The sequence below is a fragment of the Myotis nattereri genome (assembly GCF_964212035.1).
Source record: "Myotis nattereri genome assembly, chromosome: 8".
Classification (NCBI taxonomy): Eukaryota; Metazoa; Chordata; class Mammalia; order Chiroptera; family Vespertilionidae; genus Myotis; species Myotis nattereri.
Genome location: NC_138083.1, coordinates 26,489,361 through 26,504,661, shown reverse-complemented (window position 1 = coordinate 26,504,661; position 15,301 = coordinate 26,489,361).

Here is a 15,301-nt window from a genome sequence, read left to right as displayed (position 1 = left end):
AGTTTTAACAGTTTTATTGAGGTGTAATTTCCATACCTTAAAGTCTGTGCATATAATTTCCATAACATAAAGTTCGTGCTTTTAAAATGTACAATTCAATAGTTTTGAGTATATTTACAGAGTCATGCAATCATCATCAGAATCTAATCTTAAAGCATTTTTATCATCCCCAAAAGAAACCTCATATCCATTAATAGTCATTCCCATTCTCCCCCTCTCCCAGCCCCTGGCAACCACTACTTTGCTACCTCTATAGATTTGCTTATTCTGGATGTTTCCTATAAATGGAATCATACAATATGAGTTCCTTTAAGACTGGATTTTCATTTAATGAATGAATCAGTACTTCATTCAGAATAATGTTTTAAATGCATAACAAAACATAGAATTCCAAAAGAAAACAACGTATTGAGACACAGTTAAAATAGTTTGAAAACCAATTTATGATTTGTATTTTAAACAACAACATGTAATTAATAAGTAGTCAAGAATGTAGACCATATTTACAAAGAGCAGCCATGACTTTCATGTGATAAGAAAGTAGCTGCGATGTCTCCAGATGGCAAAGTTACAGATCCTGCGAACACTGCTCTGGGTTATTGCCTACATTCACAATGGAAGGAAGTGCTACAATTCATTTAAAATTACTACAAAATGGAATGTTTTTTCCATTCCTGTAAAAGAGCCCCCCTGAATTCTGTATGGACTTGCCAGGTGAGGAAGCCCTGATAAGATTAAGGGCTGGACTTTGAAGGCACACGAGGCACTCCACCTGGTTCCAAAGCTGCATCAGCCATCTCCCAGCTGTGTGACCTCCAAGTTGTTTAACCTCCCTGTGCTTCCTCCCTCATTTGGGAAGTAGGGATAATACAATGTGTGAGAAGGTTCAAGTTAGTGCAGCGGTTCTCAACCTGTGGGTCGAGACCCCTTTGGGGGTCGAACGACCCTTTCACAGGGGTCGCCTAAGACCATCGGAAAACACATATATAATTACATATTGTTTTTGTGATTAATCACTATGTTTTAATTATGTTCAATTTGTAACAATTAAATTGGGAGTCACCACAACAGGAGGAATTGTATTAAAGGGTCGTGGCATTAAGAATGTAGAGAACCACTGAGTTAGTGTAACATTCTTGGGATAATACAGGATCTGTAGTAAGTGCTCAATAAGTGTTTCTGGGAAATGGCAGGAAAATGTAGAGGGTCCCTTTCTGGTCTGGGCCTGGTTTCTGGAACACATTTGAGAAAATTAGAGCCCACAGAGGCAGGATAACAGAAGCCCCTTGGATGGAGCCTCTTGGCCTCAAAGGGTAAAGCCCGCAATGACTGAACCATTTCCAGCTGTGCTGAAGTAGAACTGCCACTAAATTAGCAGACGTGACCACCATTCCTCAGCTCTGCACCTACCTTCCCAAATGCCACCCTTCCTTGGGGACAGCCACCTACATGCTGCCATCGGAATGCTAAAGGCGAGAATTAGTATGTTGCACACCTGAAATTAACATAAAGCGTATGCCAACTGTAATTGAAAAATAAATAAAAAGAACCAAACAGAATAATGAAGGAGACATCCATCACTTTGTGTGGTCTCTCTGGTCCCCCACCCCATTTTGCCCTGAAAATTTCACTGTAAAATGAATTCTTAATCAACCATAAACATTACTGTGGCCACAGAGTCAGCGAGACTAACAGAAAATGAGGAGTTGAAGTTTGGAAGGGAAAGTGTCTTGGTTTTACTTCCCTATCATCAGAGTCTGAGACACTGATTCGGGAACCTATGGTTTATGGAGGAACAGCTCTCAGGAAAAGGGGTTCTGAGGGTCATGGTATGGAGGAGAGGAGAGAGCTGAGCAAGGGTATGGACTCAGCTGGAATTCAGCATCAGCCTGATCCCACAGGAGCTCTGGAGCGTGAACAGCATCACCGAGGCAAGGGGCTGGCCTCCTGGCTCCGAGGGCCAGTCACTGTCACAGGCTGCAGGATATGCGAGTGGGCGGGGTGGGGCCACTCTTATCGGGCCCAGAGTAAAGCTCTGGAAAAGAGACAGCTGTGATCCATTGCCGTGAGCTCTCACCGCAGCTGGGAGAGGGCAAAAGGCCTGGTAATGGAGATACAGGCAGAGCACCAATCACTAGCTTCCAAACTTTGCAGGAGAGACACTGCCAATTAGATGAGCTAATATGACCAGCCTTTCTCATCTCTCAATAAAAATATATAGACACAAAACAGTGGTTACCTATGTATCAGTTAGGGATCTGTGGTTATAAGCAACAGAAACCAACTCTTTATGATTCATTAAAAGAATAAACCATCTGAGTGATATAAGGAAGCTCACAGATTGTGCTGGACGCTGGAGAATGAGGCTGGGAAACAGCAACAATGGGCATGTAAGCAGCAAAACTACTCAATTACCTGGAACTATCAGTGGAATAAATGTGGGGTATTATTGTATTTTTGATTTGGTGTTTTAGATTCTTACTATTCTCCACCAATTAGATCTATGCTCTGAAAGACGTAAGTTCTAAGAATATGTTTTGGAACCTTACATTACTGGCAGATGACCTTTGCTATGATTAGGTTGTATAACAAGCATCCCCCAAATCTCACTGGCCTTCAAAAGCAAACCTTTATTGCTCACCTGTGGGTCTGCAGATTTGCCATGGAGGTTTGCTCCAGGCTAAGAATAAAATACACATGTTCTGCCCTAGTCGGTTTGGTTCAGTGGATAGAGCATTGGCCTGCAGACTGAAGGATCCCGGGTTCAATTCCAGTCAAGGGCACATGTTCAGGTTGTGGGCTTGATCCCCAGTAGGAGGTGTGAAGGAGGCAGCCAATCAGTGATTCTCTCTCATCATTGATGTTTCATTTTCTCTCTCCCTCTCCCTTCCTCTCTGAAATCAATAAAAATACATTTTTTTAAAAAAAATACACATGTTCCATCTGTCTCTCCTTCCAGGCTAAAGGAGCACTGACTACCTGGAACATACTTTTTTGTTTTTTTTTTTTTTTTTACAGCAGAGGCAGTGGTGCAGATGCCAAGCCATCTTGATTACAGAAGCTCATTTGAATGTGAATAATGTCATGTCTGCTTCTAGTCCATTGGCCAAAGCAAGTCACACAAGGCAAACACAAGACCAATGGGGTGGGAGAGTATACTCTCCCATGGAAGGGGTAGGCGCTGGGGAGTATTTGCTGGACAATAATGCAATGGAACACTCAGGACTCCTCTGCAATGAGAAGGAGGCCAGGGCTCTGCCTCCCACTCAGACCTCAGCCAAAGCAGTTTTATTTTGATTTGTTTTCTACCTTGGGTTTTAGTAATATTTTATTTGAAAGATGTATAAGAGTTTGGAAATGACTGATTGCAAGTCTCTTATTTTGCCAATATTTGTCAGAGGGTAAATGCCTTGCTGATTTGTGTTTGTGCCAAGACCCAAGCTATAGGATTGGAAATCAATCAGATGTAGATTTCTTAAAATCCCAGCTCAATCATTACTTAGCAGAACACCTTGGACATCCTCCCATCGTCACAGACAAGGGGCTGTCCAGTGCCCTAAGTCAGAAGGCTCTCCCTTTGCTGACAATACTGAAGGGACATAGGGATGACTGGACCCTCCACTTGCATGATTTAGACTGGAGAAGGCTCTCTGTGCTCAACCATGACCCTGGGGTGAAAGGTCAAAATGCACTGTTCTTGCTACTGATATTCCTATGTGTAATTCTGCTGAACAGCTGGGTTTCACCCTCGCCCTCTCTCTGCCTTTCCCTGGTGACAGTCCTATGCGTGACTTAGGTACATACCTGTCTCCCCACTGGAGCACAGGCATTTTTGAAGATAAGGGTTACTCTTTTCCTGTTTATTTCTTTTCATGCTTACACCTCACACCTCTTTCCCACTCCACAACACAACCATCCTATCTTCACACAGCAGGGATTCTGAATGGTTATAACTTAAATAATGCCTTTTCTTCCCATGACACAAACAGCGTTTTAGAAAAGACATGATTTAAGGAATGATTTCCCAGAAATTTGAAAGGTCCTTAAAAATGAGACGAAAATCTTGTGCTATCTGCAAAACCTCCTTTGCAAAAACTGGCCCAACCCAAGTGTACAGAAACAAAGAAACACTTAGAGCCTTTCAAAACCATTAGGGCCCTCAGCTCTGATGTCAAATAAGCAGAATAAACAAATTCCTGTCCAAGTAGGAACTGGTTCTGCTGTGCCCTTCTTTTAGGCTTCCCAAAGACAAGTTACAATGTTTGAATGTGTCAGAAATTTCCTTCTAATGGATTTCCTTATATTGTTTGTCCGGATGGCCCATGGAACCTAGAACAGTAAACAGACACGCCCATTTTCAATTTGACTTAATTTGTTTAGCAATTTTCTGGCATTGCTTGTGCATATGGTAGGGGAGATAGTGTGTGGCCATTACATTATTCTGTAATCAACCCAGCTGTGTTTTACCCATATTGTTACTCAAAATATTGTGACTTCTGGCTACACTAGGTTGCCAATAAGGGCAGTAGATAGATGTATATGCAGGGTCGAGCAAAAGTAGGTTTACAGTTGTTCATATGGAAAATAATACAATAATTCTATAAAATAAAAGCCTAATATGCTAAGTGTCTGGTTGTCTGGTCGTCCGTTCAACCAATCAAAGTGTAATATGCTAATGATATGCTAAGGCCACTCAACCGCTTGCTATGATGTGCACTGACCACCACGGGGAAGACGCTCCAACTGGTAGGTGAGCTTGCTGCTGGGATCCAGCTGATCGGGAATGAGTGAGATGGGCCAGACACACCCTGGAGCCCTACTGCGGTCCCTCCCCGGCTGACCAACCTCCCGCATCCCTCCCTGGCCCTGATCATGCACTGGTGGGGTCCTTCGGACTGGCCTGTGCCCTCTTGAAATCCAGGACCCCTCAGGGGATGTCCTAGAGCCAATTTCAGCCCAATCCCTCAGGCCAGGCCGAGGGACCCCACTGGTGCAAGAATTCATGTACCAGACCTCTAGTTCTTAAATAATAATGCAAGAATAAACTCTGTGTTTATGCATAACTGTAAACTTGCTTTTGCCCCACCCTGGATATATGTACACATCTCCTCCCCATAACACACCAGGTAAGTAACCATATCTATCTTCCACCCGGAAATGCAACAACCTGCTAGGTAAGATGGATGTTTTGAGACACAAATGAAAGATTCAATGCTCATTTCACTTTTCCGTACCCAGCAATCTTCTTCTTGTATTTGTTTTGCTAAGACCAAGATAGTTGATGAAACTACCTAATTATGAAAAAAGTTGTTCCCACTCTATAAGTTTAGATTTCACAATGTAAGCAAGAGAGAGATCAGATCATCAGCGGGTCTTTGTCAACTCAGGCTGCCTAACTCTTCACTGCAAATGTAGAGGATGCTCAGATAACCTGTTCACAGTGGCCCTACACTGGACAATATGTGTTGCCTTCCAAGAATGCTTTGTCACTGAACAAACTTTGTACATATTTTTAAGAAGTCAAGGAAAGCCCGGCCAGTGTGGTTCAGTGGTTGAGTGTCAACCCATGAACCAGGAGGTCATGGTTCAATTCCAGGTCAGGGCACATGCCAGGGTTGTGGGCTTGATCCCCAGTAGGGGACGTGTAGGAGGCAGCCAATCAGTTATCCTCTCTTATCATTGAAGTTTCTATCTCTCTCTCCCTCTCCTTTCCTCTTTCTGAAATCAATAAAAATATATATTTTTAAAAAGTCAAAGAAAAGGACTAATTAATGGGGGTAAATTTCAAATACCTCAGCAGTCAGGAAAGCAGAACACATATAAATGCCCATAACTTAGCCATTAACAGCTAAGCCAGCAGAAAACAGGAGCACACTGAATGATTGAGCCCTCTAATCCAACAGAAGAGGGTTATCTCTTGGCTATCTTTTACAGATTCAAGATGGTGAACCGAAGACCAATCTTTCAAGAAGACTCATCTTAGGAAAGCATTTCACCTCCAAACTTGGTCTTCAAATTCTAGCTCAGCTGCTCCCCTCATTCTGAAGACTTTCTTGTCCTACCCTCCCCAGATATAGCTAATTATTTTATCTATGTTATACCTATAAACCTTGTATATGCTTCCATTGCAGCATAAATTACATGGTATTGTCCTCTTTAATTAATACATCTGTATCTTCTACTAGCTTCTGATCTTTTCCTGGGCAAGGATAGTGACAACCTACCCAAAGAACTTAGTTCTACGCTTAATCCTTAGTATAAAATCCTGGGTCTTTCAAGTAACACATCATCTAGTGATAGTAGGTTATTTTTCCCCTCTGCAACAGGAATCAGCAATTGTAACCTCTTCCGGGGATTAGAATCACTTACAAAATGAACAAAACTTATTAATGGTCAGTTCTATGGAACTGAGGTACTACTTTGCCTGCTTCTTCTTAGCTTTACCTAACTTCACCCTCTTCTCACCCCACCTTATAGCTATTGATGAAGGAATAGGCTCCTGATACTATGGCTACCATATGTCCCTACCCCTCAGCTCATTGGGCTGGCATAGTCATTTAAGATGGGAAAATTGAATTATATGACAGGGTTTTGAATGAAGAAGCCTAGAAGCTGAGTATCACTTGGTAATAATCTCCGTATCGAAGGTCATATAGACTCAAGATAAAGCAGCCATTTACTACTTTATGGCAATATGAAATGAAGAATGATTACTCAGAGATGCAGGACAATGAAGCAGGCACACAGACAGAAGCAGAAAATTATGTTTCATGTGTCTCCAGAGAGGAAGAACAACATTTATAAAGAGAGGCATATAGAAAGAGATGAATGTCTTTAGTTTTCTTTATTCCATTTTTTTTCCCATGAGAAGCCTGCTATTCTTACTTTGAACTCCATGACCCACCTTTCCATCATATATTCAGTATTTATTTTAACTAACTTTTGTGGGTTTTAGTTTGTCCTGCATACTAAGTCATCCTACCAGACAATTCATCCTTGACCTCATATATCCATTAATTGGTATGTACTCATAAATTGGGGCTTAATTAATTACTCTCAGATCAGAAAAAAAAACAAAAAACTCTGAAGGGCTCACCCATGAATACTACCTCAATAACTAAATATAATTTATTCTGCATCATACTTTTTGAATGTAAAGGTCACAGATTTTTTTTAGTCAAACTAGTATGAGTTCTTATCTAAGATCTGCTCAGTTAGTAACTAAATAAATCAAATTTAAAAAGTTAAATAACCTCACCCTGCCTAACTGTTGTTGTTTGGTTTTTTGTGTGTTTTTTTTTTGTTGTTGTTGTTGTTTTTTAGTATAGTTGGTATGCAATACTATATTAGTTATATTAGGTTCAGGTGTACAATATAGTGATTTGGCATTTTTATGCCTTAGAAAGTGATCACCCCACTAATTCTAATAAGCATCTGTCACCATGCAAACTTACCACAATATTATTGACAATATTCCCCTTTTATCCTTTTTACCCGTCTTCCCACCCCCATGCCTCTGGTCACCAGCCCTTTGATCTCTGTTTCTATGAGTTTGCTTTTATTTTGTTTTGTTTGTTTTATTATTTGACTTCTACTATAGAAATTTTCAAACATGCCCCAAAAACAAAGATATCAGTATAATAGAAACCTAGGTATACATCACCCAGCTTTAATAATTATCAAAATGACCTCAGTCTAATCATGAGAAAACATCAGTCAAAACCAACTTATAATCTACAAAACAACTGACCAGTACTCTTTAAATGTGTCAAGGGCATGAAAGACAGAACAGGCTAATGGATTGTCATAGATTAAGAAAGACTAAGGTGACGTAACAGATATAATGTGGGACTCTGAGTTGGATTCTGCAGTAGAAAAAGGACATTAGTGGAGGAGGAAGGGAAGAGGAGAAATTAGAATAGTGTCATATCAGTGTTAATTTTCTGGTTTTGATCACTGTACCATAGTTATATAAGACTAGAGACCCGGTGCATGAAATTCGCTCATGGGAGGGAGGTCCTCTCAGCCCAGCCTGCACCCTCTCCAATCTGGGACCCCTCGGGGGATCTCCAACTGCTGGTTTAGGCCCGATCCGGCAGTCAGACATCCCTCTCACAATCCTGGACTGCTGGCTCCTAATCACTCACCTGCCTGCCTGCCTGGCCACCCCTAACTGCCCCCCCCCACCAGCTTGGTCACTCCCAACTGTGCCCCCTGCTGGCCTGGTCATTCCTAACTGTCCCCCACAACCGGCCTGGTTGCCTCTTACTGCCCCCCTGCTGGCCTGGTTGCCCCCAACTGCCCCCCCTCCCCCGCCAGCCTCATCGCTCCACACAGCCTGCTTTTTCAGTCATTTGGTTGTTTTTCACTAACCCCCTTGCCAGCCTGGTTGCCCCACGCAGCTTGCTTGTTCAGTCGTTTGGTCATCCCTCACTAACCCCCCTGCCGGCTTGGGCATAGGCAGCCATCTTGTGAGGGCATGAGGGTTAATTTGCATATTACCTCTTTATTATATAGGATTTTATCATTAGGGGATGCAAGGCAATATGTATTCAGGACCTCTGTGCTAAAAATAGCACAAATTTTCTCTAAAGTTAAACTTGTGTCATAATGAAGTTTTTAAAAGTAATTATTTATCAACATTCTGTTGATAAATTATTGTTCCTTCTACTTTTCCCCTACCTCCACTTAAAAAAATTGTGGAGTATTTTAAAGCAAATGCTCACAGGTTATAATTTTAGTAATTGGTCTCTGACTGATAAGAACTCTATAGTATAATTACTATAACATTACCACAGCTAATAAAATTAGCAACAATTTTTTAAGAACTAATATTCAGCTCATGAACAATTTTGCAAATGACTAAAAATATGTACTTATGGTGTGTGTGTATGTGTGTGTGTGTGTGTGTGTGTAATCAAATTTCAAACAAGATCCTGGTATTGCATTTTTATTCAATCTGTCTCTTAAGTCTCTTTTCATCTGTGATAGTTCCTGCCCCTCCTCTTTTCATCCCATTTATTTGTTTAAGATTGAGGTCATTTTTCCTGTAGAATTTCCCACACTCGGCTTTGGATGGTTGTAAGCTTGTAGTTTAGTTTCTTGTTATTATAAAAAGGGAACAATAATGCTCTCCTCAGAGAGTTTTTGTAAGGCTTAAATGAGAAAAATATATCAAAGAAAGCCCAGAGCATAATAAATGTTCATCTTCCAACTCTATTCAACACTTCTTCCTCTAATCCTTTCTGAAGGTTTATCATTTATTTGGGTTGTATAGTCACCAGTTATTCAACACTACATCTTTATGAGACTCACTCTCAATGCTCCTATAGGCTAATAGACTATTTTTCATAAATGACGTATAATAAAGACCTCGCCTTAGAAAGAGGCACACAAGTGAAGTTCTATCCCACTTCTAAAAGTGACCATGTGACCACTACTCATAGTGTGGTCCAGGGACCAGCAGCAGCTCATCCTCACATACCCTGGGGACTTGTTAGAAATGCAGAATCTCAGGCCTACCTCAGACCTGCTCATTAGAATCTGCATATATTTTTTAAAAATTTTAGTACGTTTTTATTGATTTCAGAGAGAGGAAGGGAGAGGGAGAGAGAGATAGAAACATCGATGATGAGAGAATCATTGATCAGCTGCCCCCTGCACGCGCCCCACTGGGGAGCGAGCCTGCAACTGGGGCATGTGCCATGACTGGGAATTAAACTCTGACCTCCTAGTTCATAGGTCGATGCACAAACACAGAGCCACACTGGCAGGGCTGAGCATTCCCTTTCTTTACCTTGACAGAGAAATTTCTCCCCTCAAACTGTGGAGGCCTTCGAACAGTGGTTCTCAACCTTCCTAATGCCGTGACCCTTTAATACAGTTCCTCATGTTGTGGTGACCACCAATTTCATTGTTACAAATTGAACATAATTAAAGCATAGTGATTAATCAAAAAACAATATGTAATTATATATGTGTTTTCCGTTGGTCCTAGGTGACCCCTGTGAAAGGGTCGTTTGACCCCCAAAGGGGTCTCGACCCACAGGCTGAGAACCACTGCCTTAGAAGGTCTTGCCTCCTTTTCCTAACTCCCGCCTCTCTTTAAATTCCAGCCTGGAGCTGATCAGCTAGAGGAGTTTTAAGGGCAGCCAGCAGTAGGTGAGCCTTTCTTTCCTTTCTTCCTCCATTGACTCTCCAAAAGGAGTATCAGAAAAGAAATGGGGATTCTTAGGGGCTGCAGGCAGCATTTGGGTGAATGAGCAGTGAATTCTCACATGCTCAGCTGTGCAAAGAAGGCCTTTCAAAAATACTCAAAAAAAAAAAATAGCTCCCATTTTGCCTTTCGGTTTCGCTCATTTCAGAACTTCTAACCGCCAATCTGTAGGATAGAGATGACGTTGCTTTGTTTTGAAGAGATTCCTCCAAGTGGGACATGTCAGGTGACCTTAAAAGGTTTGCAGGGAGCATGGGCCATCCTGACCCCACAATGATGGTCTCCTTCCAGGAGAGGGATGGAGTGTTTCAATTATACCTGAGTTTGTCAGTCTGCATATACTTTTTATTTTACAAAAATTGCTTTTATTTCAACATAAAGTCATAGTAAACATATAAAGGGAATTTTAATCTTGCCTCAGTCTCCAGAGAGAAACTAATATCTGACCTTAGAGCCAGGTCAAGTTAATGGCTCTGGGTATGAAAACTTTCATAAAAAATAACACATAATTTTTAATTGCACAAATAGTTTGTGAATATACCTGGAGCATTTTAAAGTATATCTCAAACATCATATTTTTTACCCATAATTACTTAAGTATAAATCTCTAACACATAAGGCTATTTTAAACATAACCAAAATAATACCAGTAGTTTCATACCAAAAAGAATTCACAATAGTCATTGTTACCCATTAATGCCAGTTTATGTTCAAGTTCTCCCCCATTCTCTTGAATTTTTTCTCGGTTCATAAATCAGGTTCTAAAGTCCCATAGGTTACATTTGGTTATTATGTATCTTAAGTCCCTTATTATATAATAGTCCCATACATATTTTATGCCATTTATTTATTAAAGAAACAGGGTCATTTGCTCTATAGGATTTTTCCAGATATCTTGTAACATATTTCTCTATCTTTGTATTTCTCGTAAGTGGCTAGTTAGGTATTATGTGGTTTTAAGTTAATATGAGGCAATGCAAAATTCTCATACTTAGGGGCTGCCTGGACAGGGTGTGAGGATGTAAACATGGCTTTGAAGCTCAGCAGAACAGCTCCACCCAGGCTCTGTGAACTTGAGGCCGTCCCTTGAAGTCTGTCACACCATGATTTCTCATAGTATGCTCCTATTTCTCATAGGGAATAATGAGCATGCAAGAGGTTGCTATGAAAGATATCTACAAAGCGCTGATGCAGCATACAGTTATATGGCTGGTGCCATACAAATGTTTATTTCTCCTTTCCTCTCTGAGCCTCACACTTCTCAACAGCCAACTGAGATCATTGGACTGTTTTGACCTAAGTTTCTTCTCCAGTTACAAAATTCCATGACCTCTGTTACATGTTATTATCAGAGACTGGGTCAGTTATATCAGCATAGAACAGTATCCACTGTTCCCTTAGGCTCCCTTTCTGAAATAAATGGCCTAAAAGCAAATTTTTTTATTATTTCTTTCACTCAATAAATATTTCTTTGTCATAGACACTCCTCTGAGGAATACAAAGATGATCAAGACGTAATTCTTTGCACATGCAGCCCATAGTGTGGGTGTGGGGGAGAGGTAAATACACAAGGTGAAGAAATTATGTCTGAGGGAGGTTCTTTCTCTAGAAGGGAAATAAAAATGACATCATTTTACATAATCAGCACTTTCTAAGCTGCACAAAGGTAGCAAAGTCAGTAAAAACAAGTTCAGTTACATCAAGAGACATCTGACCTTGACGAGCAGTTTCCTGCTTTAAGGTCTTGCTCTCATTTTTGTTTGTAGGTCATTGCTTCCTACACGCTGTATGACATAAATATACCTTCACACACCTACAAACACATAGAGTTTATATCCATACACACACACACACACACACACTGTATATATATACACACACATTAAGGCTATATTATATTATATTATATTATATTATATTATATAGTATAATACTAATAGTGTGATAAATCTATATTATAAAAGGCCTGTGGCCCTAATGCCATAACAACCAAAGACCAGCACAGGTGGGTGGGGCTGCGAGCACAGGTGGGCTTCTAGTATAATAATAAGTACACTAGAGCCATATGACTATGATATATAAGTGTTAGATAACATACCTTATCAAGTAGATTGGAGTCCCAAGATTTCTTAAAATTCTTAAGTGTTTTCTACACTTTTTCAATCCTCTCAAGTACAATATTCAGCAACTATTACAGATAACTTGAGACAAACACAAGCACACAGGGGCAACATTAGGAAGTCTATTGCTGACTGTCCCTAATCTGAAAGAAAAGTCAGAATATAAAAGTGCCATGAAATAAAGGACAAATGGTAGGCCTCAAAATAGCCGCCTGCTCTCCTTCCACAGGAGCACACCAAAGAACGCATTGGAAAGTACTTCTCGGTACTAAGTAGGAAATGTGAGCAAACTATCAGGAGAGCTTTTAAGAAAAAGAAAGAGAATTGCTTATTCCAAAGTCTATTTCAATGCTTGATACACTTTTGACACATCATTTAAGAAGGTATAATTGGATTTGAGATAATTTTATCAGAATGCAATGATAAATTTAACCAAGTTCCCCCCATGACAATTAGCTAGGCTGTAAAGAACTTGGATTTATCCACTGAGAAATACAATTTCCTTCCCCTCAACCAATGGGTTGGTCCCAAGTAGCCAAAGCAAAAATCAGGTCACTTAGCCTGGCCAGGGCGGCTCAGTTAATTGAGCATTGGATTGTGCACCGGAAGGTTGCAGGTTCCATTCCCAGTCAGCAAACATTCCTGGGTTGTGGGTTTGATCCCAGTTAGGGCATGTATGGAAGGCAATCAACTAATGTTTCTCTCTCACATCAATATCTTTGTGTGTGTGTGTCTTTCTCTCTCCCTTCCTCTCTCTAAGCCTGTCCTTGGATGAGGATTTAAGAAAAAAATCAGATCACTCACATTATGACATGAAAGTTATCCAAAATAACTACTACAACCCTCATCAACATAAATGAACTTAAGTGTACAGTCAGGAAGAAAGACAAAAGATTTAAGTAATGTAAGCATGCATTTAAATATTGGGAGGTCCTCTGAGTGACACCCCACTTCCCTATATCTTCTGTATTAGGGGTAAAATTATATTTCATTTGAAAAGGACAGATATTTTTCAGTTTTGTAGGCCATAGAGTCTCAGTTGATTGCAGCTACTCTAGTCAGCTCTTGTATTATGAAAGCAGCCATAGACAATATCTAAATAAATGAGCATACTGTGTCTTAATAAAACTTTGTTTACAAAGCAGGGAGATACCTGGATTTGGCCCACAGGCTGTAATTTGTTAATTAATCTGCTATGTAATTTCTTGTACTTTCCTGCCTAATTGAAACTGAATTTCTTCTTTATTTTTCTTTTAAATTTCTTCTTTAATATGCACATTCACACAAGAAAAATAAAAGCAAAAAGATAAGCAAAACTCAATAATTGTAATTGGTTTGGAATAAGCAGGTTCCTTGTTAATTATTTTTTTATTATTTTATTTGGGGGAATTTGAGAAACATGATTTCATATGGACTCTAGTCCCTGTGTGTTAGCTACCTGCTGAAACTGATGTCCCTTATTTTTTACTTATGTTGATGGAGAGCATTTCTATTTTGAACATTTGCGTTCTGTTCCTGACTTTGGATTTATAACACCAAATAGATGTAATTCTGAATTAATGGAATCAAAGTCTATGTTTCAATGGAAACAATGAAGTCTATGGCTTCATTGTTTGCATTTGATAGAATCAATTCATGAGATGACAAGTTTCTTGGATATTTGGTTCTGAAATAGTGGCCACCTGCATGATGGATTTGGCCCTAATATCAACCTGATAAAATTTGAGAGCAGATTTCTGACTTCACCTTCCATTGCGATATGAACAAACTCTCACAGGGTTAGGCACTACCATTTTGTGCAATGATGATACAGGATACAATGCAAAGAAGCTGTCCCACGTTGCATTCATTCTTGTTTTAAAAGCCCAGTAAAGGAAATCCGAGTCAACCAGAGACCTACACATGCTGAGACCATGTGGTATTCAGTTTAGAACAATGGTTCTCATCTAGGGAGAGCCTGACCTCCAGGGGGCTTTTGGCCAAATATTCCAGACATTATCTGGAGACATTTTTGGTTATCACAACTGGGGTACAATGGGCATCTAGTGTAAAGGTTGGGGATGCCACCACATATCCTATAATGCACAGGACAGCCCCACAACAAAGAATTATCTGTCCCCAAATGTCAACGTAAGAAGGTTGAAAAATGCTGTCTAAAACCACTCTTAGCCTTGGCCAACCCAAGCCCCTGTCCAGAGCCCCATGTGTCAGAGAGCCTACTCCAGCCTTCCTCCAATGGTTCTGTTCCCTAGGGAGCAAGAAGTCTAGGCCAAGAGGTCAGGCCTACCTAGAGCCCACATCTTGTGGACACACCCTAGGTACCAATACACACCTGCACAGAGCCTATGTGGGCCTCTTCCTGAATCAATCCTCCTTAGAGCAGACCTCTCTGTGAGTGTATGAATCGCTATGCTCAAGTGGCAAGCCAGTGGGGGAGAGGGGTGCATGCCCCCAAAGGCCCTTAACAGGTAGAAATAGCTTAGTAATGGTGTGTCTGTGTATGTGTGTGTTTGTGTGTTTGGGGCAGGGGGGCGGTGCTGGGATTTAAATTCCATTTGTTGTCTTGGCCCAACCATGCAATTGTTTGAAGTGGGCCTCATCATTTTATCCTGTATAGGGCCTATACCCGCATCTCACATCCCCATAGGCTTTGGGAGTCTAAATGCCAAAGTGCTTCCATGTTGATGTGTGTGCATGTATATATTTTGTGGGTGAGGACAGCAGTAGCAGGCTGTGCCAGCCCAAATATTGTCCCAGGCCAAACTGGACCAATAGCAACCTACTGGGCAAGATTCTGAGTGCCGCAGAAATCCCCAAATAGCCAAAAGCCACAGGGATCTGACCTATGCTGATCTGGCTTCTCCTGTGATAGTTCTGGACATCCTAGAACAGGCTTAAGTTCAAGGGCAGCAATCTGCAGAAAGGAATCTGAAGACTCAGCGTCAGTAGGCTACGGGCCCAATTC